Genomic DNA, 18612 nt, shown 5'->3' on the forward strand with positions numbered 1-18612 from the left:
GAAATACCAAAACCACCCACACTGAACAATTTTTTTGTTAAGCATAAGATCATAGGAAATAAGAGTCAAAGTCTAGTTCAGAGGCCGTATGTCTATGATGACTACAGTTCCCTTTTCTCCATTTGTCTCAGTCAAGATGGCTTTGAAAATTCAGCCCTCCTGTTTCACCCCCAGAGCAGCGAGGTTACCACAAGTCCCATGCAACTGATTAGTTCATTAGTCTTTGAAAATAGAAATTTCGTAGATCTGCTCTCCATGTTGACATTTGACTTTTGAAAACCTTCAGGCTCCAGCAGTACTCCTCTGCCTCTGTTGCTCCACTGAGAATTTTATGTGTGCCCTCCCCTGCTGTTACTCAGATATGTGGCTATTAAAACTACTCAAGTCTTGGTCCATTTGTAGGGACTCTGACCTCCCTTCCATTCTTAACTGACGGAAAACCTTAGCCAGTCCTGTAGACGTAACCATCAGCTGATTTGCTCAGGAAACCTAATGGAGCAAGTCATCAGCCTTGATATGTGGTCGAGGGAAAGCACTGTGAGAACTGTCTTGATATCAGAACACACAATGATGGAGTAAAGCCATCTCGTTAATGTTATGCAATCAGAACAAAGCACTACAGGTTAGAGCAAAAGCTCCATGAGGGCTGCTCTTCAAGTGAATCTTTGTTTATTTCCCAACATTCGTGTGACTTCACAGGGGTCTCGGGTGGTTTGAATGAGAAAGGCCCCCATAGGGTCATATGTTTGAATGTTTGGTCCACAGTTGGTGGAACTTTTTGTGAAGGATTGGGAAGTGTAGCCTTATTGGAGCATAAGTTGGGTCATTGTTGGTGGGCTCTGAGGTTTAAAAATCCCATGTCAGGCTTAGTTTAATCTACACCTGTGTGTTGCCTGTGTGCTTCCTGCCACGATAATGGGCTAAACCTCTAAAACTGAAGCAAACTCCCAATTTGATGTGTGTGTATTTTTTAATAATAGTTCCCTTGGTTGTGGTGTCTTTTCACAACAATACAGAAATAACTTAGAAAGGATCCATTGCCTTCTTATGGTCTCCACATAAACCAAAGAGCCACACAGTGCACAGACATACATGTAGTTCAAAGATCTGTACACATAAAAACTATGACATAAAGTAATAAAGATGGCCTTAACAAACTAGGCTAGAAAGCCCTTTGTTTGGGGAGGTTCTCAGATGACTTCTTTGATGTTGCTGATCCAGATTCATTTTGTTAACTTCTTGGCAATTGCTTAGACATCCAGTAAAAGAATTCAGAGTCACTGGATTTAGAAAGGGGCATAAGAAAGAGGGCAGGGATGAAGTGATTTTGTGGCCCCCTTGAAAGTCACAAGAAGTGATGTGATCTGTTTTTCAAAAGTAGATAGCTTTTAAAAATAGATACTATTGATGCATATATGTACATACATATGTAAATAATTCTTATATTATACTGTTCTTATATAATTAGGCCTGCCTATGCCTCTATGGGATTTCAATGACAGTTTAAAAAAATAGAAACTATAAAGTGGAAAGTAGTCTGGAAAAGTTGGTATTAATAATTTTCAAGGACTACAGATGTGTATTGCATTGTTAAATGAGCTGTATAGGTACAATACCTTAAACAAGAATAGAAATGTGTGTATAGTATTTTTAAACAAAATTAATCTCAAATTTGTGTCTCTATACAAAATTTGCATATAATACACAAAAGTCTAATCTAATACAAAATTTTTAAAACTAGTAGCTGTTTAGAAGTAGATTCAATAATCTACCTTTTATCTTATCATATCTATATCTTTCCTTTTTTCTCTTCAGAGTAGATTTAATAATCTATCCTTTTATTCTATCATATCTATATCCCCTTCTTTTCTTTTCAAACCAAGAACCTTGAATCTGATTTTCTTTGTTTAGCTTTTTTCCTGACCATTATCCATAATAACTTGTAATCAACACACTAAACTAGAACAAACATTTGTAATCCATTTTTTGGCAATGTGGCTCAATCCTGTTGATTGGGGGCACTGGTAATCATTTGAGGACCCAAAAAATTTAAGATTATGGCCAAGTCCTGACTGGAGTATTCTATGAGGATGGATCATCTCAGCCAGCAGTCTTGAAGTTGTTCTGGATGTAGAATTTAGAGGAAAGTGCAGTAGAGATGCTTTCAAACTTTGGGTCATCTGGGCAATTCGCTCCTATGAGAGATTTTTCAGGGGATCTTCCTCGATCAAACCTTATTTTTTTTTTTAACCAAGAATGAATCTGCTCTCCTTTCCTGTGGAAACAAAATTAAAAAAAAAAAAACTCTTCTCCAAAATAAAATATCTTTTGACTTAAATTTTGAAGTCAAGGCATTTACAAAATATATAGGTTGGATTAATCTAGCAGCATTTATAATCAAATATCTTTTAGCCACTGTTGCTACTTCCTCAACAGTCAAACAAATCAAAGACAACACAATAACATACAGTATCCAGATTCTCTGTGTGTTTTCCATCTTTACATGGAAGCTAAGCCAGGTTGGATAGGAGCTGGAAGTGCTTGTGCTTCTCCTAAACCCAGGTGGCTAGGTGTGGGTTCTAATTTCTAGAGCTGGAATTCGAGTGCCACCTCTGGCCAAGGCTAGTAGCTAAAAAGCCTCAGATAAATGTTTTTTTCATAAATTTGTGCCCCAAAAATTGGGCGCCAAATGAAGCATGATCAATAAAAATTTAGAGACTGATATTGGGGTTCAACCTGAAAAGCAAAGCAGCCTGCCCCTGACTCTTATCTTGACCTCAGTCTGAAAATGGTGATCTTGCTTCCAGGAAATCTCAGAGTGTTAGTGTGTTTTAGAGCCATTTCTCCCACTTTATAAACCTTTCTAGGGGTGGGATTAAAGGCATGGTCCACTGGGATTAAAGGCATGTGCTGCCTGATTTCTATGGTGACTAGTCTGGCTACTGGGATTAAAGATGTGTGCTACCACTGCCTGGGCTCTAAAGGCTGGCCAGTGGGGCTGTTTTACTCTCTGATCTTCAGGCAAGCTTTATTTATTAAAATACAAGTGAAATGCCACTACAGTTTCACATTGGCACAGTTTAACTCATACAGAAATGGATTAAGATATATTAACATGGGATCATACTGTTATAAAAGTGGATTGTTCTGTTTTTGTCCCCTATTGTCACTATTTCATCCATTTCTGTTTCTTATTTTTCTTTTTACTGTTGTTCATGGAATAACTGGCAGAGCTGGGATTTATAAAATAAAAATCTTACTATCATATCTTAGAAAATGCACTTACAATCTATGTGGAATACTAATTGAGATTTATTTGATGGATGTATAGTTTAACCACATTCCCTTAACTATGGATAATATCCTCAAATCTACCTAATTACAGTCTTTTGTCATAATATGTTCAATAAATGCTAAAGTATAAATCTGAGGTATTCATTAAAATTCAGAGAATTATAAAGGTTTCAGCAAGGCACAGTTTTAGAGAACCAGAATGTTCCTTGATAACATGAGGGTTATTCTCATCTTCCAAAAATTACCAATCAAAAACAAACAAAAAGCGAGTCGTTACAATAAATGTACTATAATTAGACATTGATCTCTGAAATGTGTCTGACATTATAGTATGTAGTTGAGGACAGAATGCTGCACACACAGGTCAACTGCAGCGAGAGCACAATTTATAAAATGTCTCTGTAAAATGGGAAACACATAACCTTGGAAGGAGAAGACAGCTCCTATCTGACATGATGTCCAGCCAGGGGTCAGAACTTGGGTCCTTCTGACCAATATGTCAATCCTGGGAATGAACAGTGACCTTAGGGTCAGAGGGAAATGTACAATCTTTCAGCACTATTCAGGGTTGTCCATCCCTTGATTTTATTGAAGAATCTCAGACTGTTTTACTTTCATTCTACTGCTGTGATTAAAACACTCTGACCAAAAGCAACTTGGGAAGGAAAGGAATTTTTTAGTTTATACATCCAAGTCACATCCCATTATTGATGGAGGTCAGGGGAGAGACCTAGAAATGAGAACCATGGAGAAACGCTGTTCCTTGGCTCAATTCTGGCTTGTTTACAGACTCATGTTGAGCTAGCTTTCTTAAACAACATACAGCTATCTGCCTGGGGACGGTGCTTCCCACAAGAAGCAGAGCCCTCCTACCTCAATAAATAATGAAGACAAATCTCCCACAGACAACCCCACAGGCAAATCTGATCTTGACAGTCTTTCAGTGAAAGTTTTTTCTCTGGTGACTCTATGCTGTGCCAAGTTGACAACTAAAGCTACATAGGACATGTGGTCATTTAATCTAATCTCATTCTATCATTTAAGGCTGATATGGCATTGAAAAGTTTACAAATGTCCCCAAGGAAGGGTTCTTTTTTTTTATTGGAAGAGAAATGCAGTGATTAGAAATGAATCCATTACCCATTTGGCCCAATAGTGCTGGGCGGGCCATTGGATTCTTTCTTCTACCTGCTCAGGGCAAGTGGCCCCTGGCAGGAATGTGGGTGTTCTTCATCTGCTTTGTCTTAATGGTGCCACTTCTCACCTGACAGGGTGGTCACAATATCCAAGATTGAACAACTCAGCTACCAGCCAAGCACATATTCAGGGCACTGTGTTGAATCTCCTCAATATCTATACCATCTATGATCTGCTGGAGCACATGAAGCCACTGGTCCAGTGGAGCCATAGCAACGGGATCTCCATGACTCAGAGCAACAGCAGGATATTGCACAGGAGATTTGGTTTGTGTCTAGTGTTGATGGTGTACCAAAAGCCAGAGGCCTTGAACCTAGCCAACAACACATTACACAATGAACATTTGAAAGTAAAGCTGTCTTGACAAAAGATAATGCTGTATGATGACATATCACAGTTCCCAATTCCACCAAGATTAATGAAAAGGTAATGGAGAGGTGGGAAAAATAGAGGAACAAAGTGGGTTTTTTTTGTTTGCTTTTTGTTTGTTTGCTTGCTTTTGTATTTTTTGTTTGCTTATATTTTTATCTTTGTTTTTCTTTTCTTTTAGATTTTTTAATTAATATTCTTATTTGTATTTTTATTTTTATTATTTTTTTTTAGCTTGCCACTGAGAGAAGGAGATGTTACCAGAGTGAGGGGTGGATTTGGAGGAACTGGAAAATGCTTGGGGTTGGGGTGCATGTTGTGAAATTCCCAAAGAATCAATTAAAATAATTTCCAAAAACAAGAAAAAGAAATCCTTTATGTGGGTACTCCAGGGAACTAGAAGAAAGTTCCTATATCAGCAATTTCCTGAAATAAGTGTTTGAAAAAAAAACATCAGCTCTCTCTCTATTCTGTCTAGCATGAGCCATACAGACTACTGTTACTAGGATTAGTGCTAAATTGTGAACAAAGGATAGGAACACCAAAAGATACAGCCATTTTTCTTGAGTAAATGCTCCAATTTCCTGCAGTTTTACTTCACAGATGTGTCAGTTGATCATGACTGTTATTGGTTGCTTTTGTGAAGAGAAAACCACCAGAAGTGTTTATATTATCATTTGCAGTGATAGTGTGTTAAATGATTTGTATATATTAATTAGAAATTTGATCTTAAAGACAGAAGCATTTCATTTGTCATATTTATTCCATTTTGTTACATTGAGTTCCACAGGATCGTGTCCATTTTATCTTGTCAAATCTAACAGTGCAGATCTGTTAAAAATATTTTAATATTCCCTTTTATGTTTTAAATATGTTGTATTACCATTGGTTAATAGAGAAGCTGATTTGACCAATAGCCAGGCAGGATAGAGCTAGATGGAAAATCCAAGCAAAGATAAATTGAAAAAGAAAGCTGAGTTTGAGAGACGTCAGCAGCCACTGGAAAGCAAGATGTGAGGTAAGAAGCCACGAGCCTCAAAATAAAATACAGACTAATAGAAATGGGTTAATTTAAATTATAAACACTGGTTAATGATAAGCCTGTGCTAATAACCTGAACAGTTTATAATTAATATTAAGCTTTGGAGTCGTTATTCTAATAGCAGCTGAAGTACCAGATGGGATAGAAACTTGCAGTTACAACCCCCAATTTCTTCTCCATGCCCTCCTCCTTTGATTGCATCTTTTACTGAATTATTTACTGGATGAAAAAAGCTGATATTTCAAAATACTTGCAAAGCCATGGGCAGAGACTATTCATTAGTGTCCTGGCCACTCAGACCTAAACAATAACACCAGAAACCATATTAATTACAACACTGTTTGGCCAATAGTTTAGGTGTAGTTTTATCTAACTCTTATTTCTTAAATTAACCCATAATTCTTATCTGTGTTAGTCACATGGCTTGGTATCTTTTATCACTGAGGCATTCTAATCTTGTTTCCTCTGCATCTGGCTGAGACTGCAGATTGAGCCTTTCCTCTTCTCAGAATTCTCCTATTCTGGTTGCCCACCAATACTTCTTGCCTGGCTATCGGCCAATCAGCATTTTATCAAACCAATACAATTGACAAATCTTTTACAGGGCAAAAGACCATTGTTCTACAGTACTTTCCCAACTTTTTATTTTCAAAACAAGAACTCTGAATCTAATCTCCTTTGTTTAGCTTTTTTTCCTGACCATCATCCATAATAACTTGTAACCAACATCCTAAACAAAGACAAACATCTATATTTCAGTTTTGGGTAATGTAGGTGCAACTTTCTAACCTATTTCCTGCTGAATGGGGATGCTGATAATCTTATGGGAATATAAAGAAAATTTAGGATTATGGTTTAGTTCTGACTGGAATATTCTTTGAGGTTTGAGCATATTAGCCAGCAGTCTGAGGCTATTCTGGATGTAGAAATTAGAGGAAACCCCAAGACAGGTCTTCTGAACTGTTGGATCATCTGGGCCATCTGTTCCTATTGGAGATTTTTCAAGGGGTCTTCTTAGATAAAACTTGATTTTTCTTAAACCAAAATGAATCCAAATCTTTCACTTCCTGTGAATGGTGCCAACATGGGCAACTAAATCCACAAAAATCCTGAGAGAGGTTGGGAAGTAATTTTAGACACAAAAGAACAGAGTTAAGCATGACTTCTCAGGAGCAGCATTTTTCTTGGGTGGGCTCTGTTTGCTAGAGGCAAGTGTGTCTCATTAAAAAGAGGCTTCCTGACTCAACTTTCACTGCAAAAATCTTGCAGCTCTTTTAAGAGGCCCTGCCACCAAACACTTACATTTTGTTTATTAATAGCCAACAGCATGCTTCTTGGTGGTGGCAGGGACCTTGAAACTTTATAGAGTTGCGACAATAAACATGACTCCTGACACTACCTCCACCAGGAAACTAGACTCTCAGAAAGCTAAGAAATGGGGGTGGATCCATCTGTCAAAACCATGGCTTTAATCTTAGCCATATTGCTTAGCAAATTAAAGACTCATGTGGTCAGAAAAAGAGATATATAGTAAAGATATATTCAGACGAAAAAAATCTCTAAACATTTTACAGTGTGTTAAAAATGTATGTATGGCTTGGGAGATAAAAAGAAAAGAATAAACTCCTTAAAAATGAGAAAGAGAGTAGTTGGGTATTGTGGCATACACCTTTAATTCCTGCACTTGGGATCAGAGGCAGGCAGATCTCTGTGAGTTTAAGAACAATGTGGTCTACAGAGTGCATTCCAGGGCACTCTGGATACACAGAGAAGCCTTGTCTCAAAAATCAAAAAAATTAAAATAAAAGAAATTTTATTTAAAATAAAGCCACAGAAAGAAGGAAAATACACAAAGAATCTGGATACTGTATGTTGTTGTGTTGTCTTTGAATTGTTTGATGACTGAGGAAATAACAAAAACTACTAAAAGGCATTTGATTTGAAATAATGCTGGATTAATCTGACATATATATTTTGAAAATGCCTTGAGTTAAAAATTTAAGTCAAAAGGTATTTTACTTTGGAGAAGAGGATTTGTTTTTGTTTCCATAAAAAATGAGAGGTTATAAACTCATTTTGGGTTAAGATAAATCAGGTTTGATCAAGGAAGACCCCCTGAAATTCCTCCAATTGGAGCAGATGGCCCAGATGATCCAACATTTCAGAGGACCTCTGTTGGGGTTTTCTCTGATTTCTAGATCCAGAACATCCTCAAAACTGCTGGCTGAGATGCTCAAACCTCACAGAATATTCCAGACATGACTTGTTCATAATCTTAAATTTTCTTTAGGTTCCCATAAGATTATTAGTACTCCCAAGCAGCAGGAAGTATTCTAAAAAACTATACCTGCATTCCCAAAAGTTGATTTATGGAATTTGTCTTTGTTTAGAGTGCTGGTTACAAGTTGTTATGGATAATGGTTAGGAACAAAGTGAAATAAAAGATATTAGATTCAGAGTTCTTGCTTTGAAATGTTAAAAAATGGGAAAGTACTATGGGAGAATGGTCTTGTACCCTGTAAAGTTTTGTCACTTGTATATGTTTAATAAAATGCTGTTTGGCCAGTAGCCAGGCAGGAAGTATAGGTGGGGCAACCAGAATAGGAGAATTCTGGGAAGAGGAAAGGCTTAGTCTATAGTCATCACCCAGATGCAGAGGAAACAAGATAAGAATGCCTCAGTGATAAAAGGTATCAAGCCATGTGGCTAACACAGATAAGAATTATGGGTTAATTTAAGATGAAAGAATTAGTCAACAAAAAGCCGGGAATAATAGGTTAACCAGTTTATAATTAATGTAGGACTCCATGTGTTTCCTTGGGACTGAATGTCTGTGGGACCTTGTGGGACAGAAACTTCTGTCAACACAAAACCTCTGGGGGAAAAATTCTAAGGGAAAAAATTTTAAGATAGGTTTTTAAACACAGTAATGAGAAATTCCCAGAATGGTCATAGGAAGAAGGTCTAAAGAAAATTTTAACTCCAGCATAAGACCTAGTAGTGTGGGACAATTCTGTATTCTGTCAATTATGTCTTAAATAAATGCTGATTGGCCAGTAGCCAGGCAGGAAATATAGATGTGACAACCAGACAGGAAGTAGAGACAGGGCAATGAGAACAAGAGTATTCTGGGAAGAAGGAAGCTTTTTCCGCAGTCCGGGCCAGACACTGAAGAAGCAGGATGTGACCTACCCCGCTGAAAATGGTACTGAGCCATGTGGCTAACATAGATAAGAATAATGGGTTAATATATGTAATAAGAGCTAATATGAAGCCTGAGCTAAGTTTATAACTTAATATAGACCTTGGTGTAGTTTCTTTGGGACCTAATCGGCTGTGGGACCTGGGCTGGACAGAAACCTCATGCTACAACCTAGAGTTCCTGGGAGTGAGAACCAACCACCTGATTACCCTGTCTTAAACATGATGGTGATCAGAGGATTCTTCTCAAATTCAGTGACAAGAATTAAAATCTTAGAGCCCTTGTCTTCTAATTACATTTCCTACTCCAAAAAAGAAGCAGGCTGAATATAAAATTAATATATTTAAATGTAGTGGCAAACATTATCAAATATAATTGAAAATAACATAAAAGGATTGTTTTCCAAATGAATTATCAAACGCTGAACCGAAAGTGTGCAAAGGTGATAGGTTGAACAAAACACATATTTTAATCTTCTCTACAGAAAGTGGTAGAAAATAGCAGTGAACCCATCAAGTCAAAGGTCAAAGTGGTAAAGAGAAGCTAAAAGCAAGTGTGATGTTCCTAATAATACTGAATTTTCCCCAGTCTGGAAAACAACAGTCACTTCAATAAAAGGGTATCAGCAAAAAACATTAGCAGTTTTTCCTCTAAAAAAACAAAGATAAACTAGGACTTCTGTATATATATATATATATATATATATATATATATATATATATATATATATATATAATATTACAATCCATGTAATTGTAACTATTATAATTGACATAATCATAAATATATCCTTATTCATATATCATAAATGAAAACAATTTGTTATCCTGTGTAATATAAAAGATGATTAAGAATTAAATGTCATATCATATCATAAAAAATTTCAGTCATTTATTTCTATATAATATTAACATTTCTAATAAAATATAGCCCAAGCAATAGAATATCTATAATTTATTATAACAAAATGGTAAGATAAATTTTTAAATATTTATCAAATATTTTTTGGTGGTAAAATAAAAGTCAAATCTACAAGTATAAATGAAAATGGTCTCTAATTACTTAGAATTTTATCTGCATGCATTTTACATCTGCATGAATGTATGATGAGCAACTGAAATGCAGTATATATGGCAGCATACACATCATTTTGATTGCCTACAATGACTCATTCTCATTCACACATTCATTTATATGAAGGTGTTTGAGAGAATTTTGTAACATGTATGTTTCTAATTCATTTAAATTAGTTGTATTTTTCTGTTATGTTTGCTCTTGTGTACACTGAAAAGTCTTTTACTCTCAGATAAATATTTAAAGCCTAAATAAATGTCTATTTCAGATTCCATGTCTTTAGTATCAGCAAGTATTTTAACTCCCAAAATGCAAACAAAAGCAAAGAAGTCCACAGTTAAAAGCTCCAACATATCACGCAAGCATTAATGCCCATCCTCAGAAACATTGGTTCCAGGAATTCTATTTATGCTAGAATACTTCTGCCCAAAGCATAGATGTTTAGTTTTAACTGATGTCCTATGTATATTGCAATGCTTTCAGCAGTCTCTCCAAACACTGAAAGAAAAAAAAAAAACACAGACAAGGTTTTTGTGGGACAGTTCCATATTGATTGAGAATCAACAGCAACTACTAGGTGTCTTGACTATTTCTTGATTTCTCCTGCTTATCAATGGTCTTCAAGTCAAAGTACTCAGGGAGCCCTAGCAGGGACAAGCCCAACCATGCCATGCTGCCTCACTTTCCCCTCCTGAAATTTGAACTCACCCCTTCCCTGAGTTCATGATATCACCAGCAACAGGAGATTCTCTACCTGCACACAGCATGCTTAGCCCTGTACGATGTGCTGAGTTTTCCAGAGTAGAAAATCAACATACACTGGGAAGATGCTGGCGGCTTAGTTTTGCCTGAGCCTCTGTTTCCAAGCAATGAATGTTCACAGACTTTGAGCTTGTTTCAAAGTCATTTTCTCTTCTAAAACCCAGTCTTTGTAGCTGTCAGCTTCCAGAAATAAAATAAAAATAAAAACGGGCCAACGATATATCTCATATAAATATAAAGTAAAACTTGTAGCCTCAGAGGTAATATTCACTATTGTTCAACATCTGGCAGGAAGCATCCCCAGTATTTGCCATGACACGATCTATTATTTCCATCTGTCTTATCTCAACCTCAGCCACTGGTTAGAAATAATCACTCATGAGGCTTATTTCATTAGAGCAATATCATCCCTCTTTTATTGGTTGTCTCTGAGGAAGGTCTGTGACAATAAATTGTGGCTCATTCCATATTAGCTCCCCGTCACAATACAAAGATAAAATCAGGAAATAACCTTCTCTGCTGTCAGCCAGCTATTTAACATGAATGCCACAATACTTCTGAATACATCAAGAAGAAAATGCACAGGTGAGAAGTTTATTAAATCTGATTGTTTACAATTATCAACGAACATTAATTTAGTCACGTTTTAAATTAGGTACTCATGGTGGATTTGCTTCAGGACTAAGGAATATTTCAGGTCACTGATCTCAGAATTGTATTAAAAAACACACAATAAAGCCACTTAAAAAGATATTAGCATCATCTGTATGGCTCTATAGAGGAAATTATTTAAATACAGTCTAAATATGAGGTGTTCCAATTCCAAGTATAAAAGTATTGGTATGAGTTAGTAGCCACTTAGATTGTTCCATTAAATATCTGGACAGACAAATTAGCAGCATCTCTTAATACCAGGCAGTTTATGAGTGATTCAACTCTGCTGTCAGAGTTTCCTTTCTCAAACAATTTCTCACTCTTTCCAGGGTAGCATCTCTATTCCTGTGTCCTGGTGGGTGGGTTTGTCAGTTGTTTCCAGTTCCTGAAATGGAAGCCAAAAACTACCTTGTCCACTTCAATTAAGGGAAAATCAAACAGTCACTGAGAACTGTTAACAGTCACTGATCTCTCTGAAACCACACACTTTGCAAATTTCCATTACTCAGCTCTATCAGAATCAGCTAAGACAGTGCTGGGAGGAGACTTCATAGTAATATACACAACACAAAATAAGAGACCTCAGAAAATAATAATGTAATTCCAAATAATAAAATTAGGAAAGCAAGAGTTATATAAATCACTAAATGTGAGACTGGGAAGGTATTTTTCAGAGGTTAATGCCCTTGTTGCTCTTGGAGAGTATCTGGATTCAGTCGCTAGACCTACTCTGGACACCTCATAGCTGCCTAAAACTCTAGTTCCAGGATTTTTTGATGAACTCTTCTGGAATCTCCAGGTACCGTATCCATATGGAAGCATTCATAGACTCAGGCATACACACATGGCATAACTAAACAAATAAAATTATAACAAAAATAAAAGAAAGACAAATAGTCAAGAGAATATCAGACGGCGATGAAATTGGAAACAAAACAAAGAAAAATCCAAGGAAGCAAAACGTTATTTCTTAGAACTATATAAAACGTAACAAAACTCAGTGAGACTAACTTTCAAATGAAGACATGATTACTAATCTCAGGAATGAAACAGGGACATCAATCAAGAATTAAAGGTGAAGACATCAAAATGATTTTGAGGATCTACTGTGTGTGGCTATGAGACACAGACTTCACAGCTGTCAGAGCAGTGCCTCCAAAATAGTGATTTCCACCCTTCCTAATGCTGTGACCATTTGACATAGTTGTTCATGTTGTAGTGACCCCAATCATAAAATTATTTTTGTGGTTACTTTATTGCTGTAATTTTGCTACTTTTGTAAATAGTAATAAATATATGTGCTTTCCAATGGTCTTAGGTGAGCCCACTAAAGGGTTGTTTGCTCCCTACAGGGTTGTGACCCACAGGTTGGAAACTGATGTTTTCTAGGGACAAACTACCACAATTTACCAACTACAAAAAATAATTTTCATGGGCTTAGAACTAAAAATTACAGTAAATTTACAATGGAAAATAGAAAAGAAAATTGCATTCAGTGGAGAACTTTAACAAACTGAATAATTAGCATCAATTTTATACAATAAATTAATCAGAGAAAGTAAACTTTCCATTTAATTTAATGTCATAAGGTAACTCAGATATCAAAATCTCACTGAAAATAGACAACACACAAACACACACACACACACAACAGAAATCTGTCTGTGTCTTTTAGACTTTTTAGTAAATTAATGTTATCAATGACCAAAGCATCATGACCAAGTTGTATATAATCCAGTTATATAAGACTCTTTTTCATTTCAAATCCAATCATTATAATTCACTAAATTTATATCATGGCTAAATATAGCTATTAAAGGAAACAGACTATCTACTAATAAGTGATACACAAAGAAATGGTTCTATTACATCATATACAGCACAAGATTCTCTTCTGGTCATGGGCAATAGCATCAGCCAGAGCTTCTAATCATCCACAGGGCCAGGGAAGCAAACAACCATGTTTCTGAAGTTTTCTGTTTTACAGAGGTGTGGCATCTTATGATTAGGTTGAATGAACACATTTCACAGTCAGTGAAAAAAAATCTCAATTTGTGATGGGTTTATTATTATGACTCCATGGTAAGTTAAAGAATACCTGTGTTAGTATAAAGAAATAGAAACAGAATTTTAAAAATATCACCATCACTGCCAATTGAGTTTACAACGTCGATATACTTAGCTGTATGTTTGAGAAAATGTGTCCTGGATCATCACACTAAAAATGCAAAATGCTGACTAAAGAAATAAAAGATCTAAGTGAATAGTTGCTCATAAGTTAGAAAACAATACAGAGTTAAGATTGGAGGCACCTCAAACTGACCTGCAAATTTGCTTCATATCAAAAAACCTTAGCAGCAGGTGTTGTAGACCACGCCAATCTCATTCTTACTGCCCAAGGGGAAAAAACCTGGAATATTTAAAACCACCTAGAAAAAGAACATGAAAATAGATAGAATTACTCTTTCCATAGCAATGAGACACTTTTGTAGATAATAGGAATGTGAGATGAATGCATCATGAAAGAGATTATGCAGTTTCTATATCCTGTCTACAAAATGATACATGCTTTTTACCTGTTAATGTTTACTTAACTTTCCCTTACTGCTACTCTAGTGATATTTTGCATATATTTTACTAAATGAAGCTTATCTAAAGATCAGAAGTGCTTGCGAAACTAAGCCACAAGAGGTTAGGCAGTCGAAGCACACCTTTAATTCTAGGATTTCAGAGTCACAGGCAGGTGGATCTCTAAGAGTTCAAGGTCACCCTGGGCTACACAAGATCAATGTGGAAACAAATCCAGGTGGTGATGGCTCACACCTTTAAACCCAGCACTAGAGAGTCATGGCTTTAATCCCAGCACTAGAGGGAACCTAAAGTGGGAGGAGAGAGGGGCTTAGCCTGCAGTCGCACAGCTTTGGTAGAGGTAAAACTGCTCTAGTGGTTTGGCCGCTTTGGGTTTCTGGTTGAACCCCAGTTTCCGTTTCTGGGTTATTATTATTTGTGCTTTGTGTACCAAGGACTCAAGGTAATCAACTTTTAAGGGGGAAGTGTTTATTTACCCTTATAGTTTCAGAGGTCTCAATTTGTGTTTGCTTGACGTGGTCACTTCGGCTTTTGAAGCCACCATGGAAGACAGCAGGACTACTATCGCAAGTAGGAAGACTCCACCTATGGTTATCAGGTAATGGAGACAGATAGCAGAGGCATGGAGCGGAAAGGGACCCTCAAAGGACTAATTCCAGTTACTTAACTGCCTTACACAAAACCCTACTCAAATAGCACCCCCCAGGCTGAATAATGACCCTATGGCACGTAAGACCTTTGATAAGCACTTAAGACCTGAATTATAGCAATGTGTGAGATTGCTTGGAAAATGTTTTGCAGGCTGGAACTGACTGACAGAGTAATGAGTACACTCACAGCTTCTTCTAGGTCATAGATTTGTATTCTATCCCGTATTTTTGTGAATGATCGCAAAGACCCTGTTCTTTTCATTCAAACATACACAATATACACAAACTTTTGAATTATTACAAAGCAAGTTTTAAATAGATTGTCATTTCAACCTTTGATGTTTGTTTTAATTTCCTAAGTAAAATATCTGTTCCATTTAACATAAAAAATAAAATGTAATCTGTAGTGTGTTTTTCACTCTTTGACTCTTTTGAGGGGGGATACCATTGAGCTTCCCAATAAATACAATACATATGGAGACTTATTATTACTTACAAATACCCGGCCTTAGCTTGGTTTGTTTCTAGCCAGCTTTTTTTATTGCTTTATAAATAATACCATTCAAAATTTCCACTTCCTCCCCTCCTCCCACTGGTTCAGTCCCTCTTCCCCCTCCCCCTCCAGTCCTAAGAGAAGTCAGGGTGCCCTGCCCTGTGGGAAGTCCAAGGCCCTCCCTCCTCCATCCAGGCCTAGGAAGGTGTGTATCCAAACAGACTAGAATCTCAAAAAGCCAGTACATGCAGTAGAGACAAATCCCAGTGCCATTATCAATGGCTTCTCAGTCAGCCCCATTGTCAGCCACATTCAGAGGGTACAGTTTGATGGCATGCTCGTTCAGTCCCAGTCCAGCTGCCTTTGGTGGGCTCCGATTAGATCAGGCATACTGTCTGATCAACCCCTAGCAGCCCTAACTTTCTTGCTCATCTTCCTCCTTCTGCTCTTCAACTGGATCTTGGGAGCTCAGTCCAGTGCTCCAGTGTGGGTCTCTGTCTCCATCTCCATCCATTGCTGGATGAACGTTCTATGGTGATATTCAAGATATTCATCAGTGTGACTATGGGGCAAGGCCAGTTCAGGCACCCTCTTCTCTACTGCCCAAGGACCTAGCTGGGGACATCCCTGGGAACCCCTCTAGAACCAAGTCTCTTGCCAACTCTAAAATGGCTCCCTTAATTAAGATATCTTCTTCCCTGCTCCCATATCTGCCCTTCCTCCATCTCAATCATCCCACTTCCCTAAGCTCTCCCCAATCCTCCCCTTCTCCCTTCTCTCTCCCCTTCTACCCTCCCTGCTACCTCATCCCCACCCCCATGCTCCCAACTTTTGCCTGGCGATCTTGTCTGCTTCCAATTTCCAGAAGGAACTATATATGTTTTTCTTTGGGTTCACCTTATTATTTAGCTTCTCTAGGATTGCGAACTATAGGTTCAATGCCCTTTGTTTATGCTAGCCAGCTTTTCTTAATTTAAATTATCACATCTACCAGATGCCTCTGGATTTTACCCTTTTCTATATCTGTATACCCTCTCTTTACTTCTTATTTCTTACTTGCTTTGTAGCTGGGTGGCAGGCCCCTGGAGTCCTCCTCTCCTTCTCTTTTTGCTCCATAATCTCTTTTCTCCCAGATTTCTACTCCTATTATTGTCTCTGCCTACCAGCTCTGTCTGCCCTTTCTTCTACCTTGCTATTGGTCATTCAGTTCTTTTTTTATTACTCTTTTTTATTGATTTTTATTGAACTATACATTTTTCTCTGCTCCCCTCCCTACCTCTACTATCCCCTCTTCAACCCTCCCGCAAGGTCCCTCCCAATACTCCCAATTTATTCAAGAGATCTTGTCTTTTTCTACTTTTCTTGTAGATTAAATCTATGTAAGTCTCTCTTGGTGTCCTCATTGTTGTCTAAATTCTCCGGGATTGTGATTTGTTGGCTGGTTTTCTTTGCTTTATGTTTAAAAACCACTTATGAGTGAGTACATGTTTTTTAGTAGATTTAGTGCTTTAGACTGGCAAAGTAACACAGCTTCACAGAGTTAAACAAGTGCAACATAAAAAAATGCAACAATCTTTGCATCATTAAAACAATGTTTCACGGCATAAACAAATGTAATACATCTTAAAATAATATTCCACAACAGTAAACAGTAATCAATTTTACTATCAAATACATCAATACCATTTGAATTTCACCTATTGCTTTACTTGTTTTCTCTGGATTTAGACACATATCTGTGACTAAATATTTAGCTGGCATATGTTTTTATTTTCCTTTAAATTTTGGAAATTCATTATATTTTAAACTTTTGCTTGTTACTTTTATAATTGAATTAAAGCACGTCATTTTCCTAGCAGCCACTCCTGTTTTGGGTGTGTTTGAAGTTTGCTAGTGGTACGTGCATCTTAGGGTTTGCTCTCCTGCATCTGGAAAGCAGGATGTACTGTGGGACAATGGTCTTATATCCTGCCACTTGTATTATTTTAATAAAACACTGATTGGCCAGTAGGCAGACAGGAAGTATAGGCAGGCCGACCAGGCAGGAAGTAGAGGTGGGGCAACAAGAATTCTGGGAAGAGGGAAATTTCAGTCTGCAGTCTTGACTCAGCCACAGAGAAAGCAAGATGTGATTGCCTCGCCAAAAGAGGTACCGATCCATGTGGTTAACACAAACAAGAATTATGGGCTAATATAAGTTATAAGAGTTAATAAGAAGCTTGCGATACTAGGCCAATCATTTTAAAATTAGTGTAGATCTCTGTGTGATTTTTTTGGGACTAAATGATTGCAGGAACCAGGCAGGACAGAAAACTCAGTCAACAAAGATATTTATTGGTTCTTATTTAAATAAAATGTTTTCACTTTCTATTATAATTTTTACATTTCCTTACTGCAAAGTAAATAATTAAATGTTATGTTTTAATATAAATTAAATATAAGATTTTGGACACTTAGCAAGTATCTTTGTCTGTCTACGTTAAACTTGTATCCACTTGTTTTTGCACTGGTTGCTAATGCTTTGCACAAATCTGTGAAGATAACCTTGAGGATGTGTAATTTCATAGTGCTGTATGTTTTATTTCTTTACTTACTACAAGGCAGGAGCACCTCTCTTCCCTTCTCTATTGACTGACATCTGTGTGGAGTCTCAAATTTCAATCTGATTCAGTGTTGAGGATAATTGTTAACGTTCTAGTTCATTAAAATCATTACAAGTTTCTTGATTTTTTTTATTATCAAGAATTTTAAACAGGTGTATAATGAAATATGATAATATTGACACCTACTTCTCCCTCCAAATTCTTCCTTATGCCTCCACCATGTCCCACTTCTGACTTCATGTATTTTTCTTTCTTTGTTTCTCTCTTTCTTTTTGATAATCACTAAGTCCAGTTAGTGTTGCCTATAGCTTCAAGGGTGTGGAGCTACCCATAGAAGGGTGGGAGTCTACCAGTGGCTACAAAAAGAATGACTCCCCTCCCCAGCACCTCTTCACTGCCAGTAGCTCCTCAGTAAGGGGTGGATTGTGGGTATTATCTACTCCATCTACCTCAGAGTTTCATCTGACTGTATTTTTGCAGAACTTGGCCAGATAACCATATCTCTTGTAAGTTTATTGGGATGTTCTCTTAGCCTTGGAAAGAAGGAATTGGTATGGGTTTTTCTGTTCAGGTCTGAGCATCACTGTCTTCTTCTTAGCACTTGACCAGTTAGGTATCTCTATATTGACTGCTGCTGATTGCAAAAAGAAACTTCTCTAGCCACAATTGAGAGCATTCCAGGT

The sequence above is a fragment of the Microtus pennsylvanicus genome, chromosome 12 (genome assembly GCF_037038515.1).
Source record: "Microtus pennsylvanicus isolate mMicPen1 chromosome 12, mMicPen1.hap1, whole genome shotgun sequence".
Lineage (NCBI taxonomy): Eukaryota > Metazoa > Chordata > Mammalia > Rodentia > Cricetidae > Microtus > Microtus pennsylvanicus.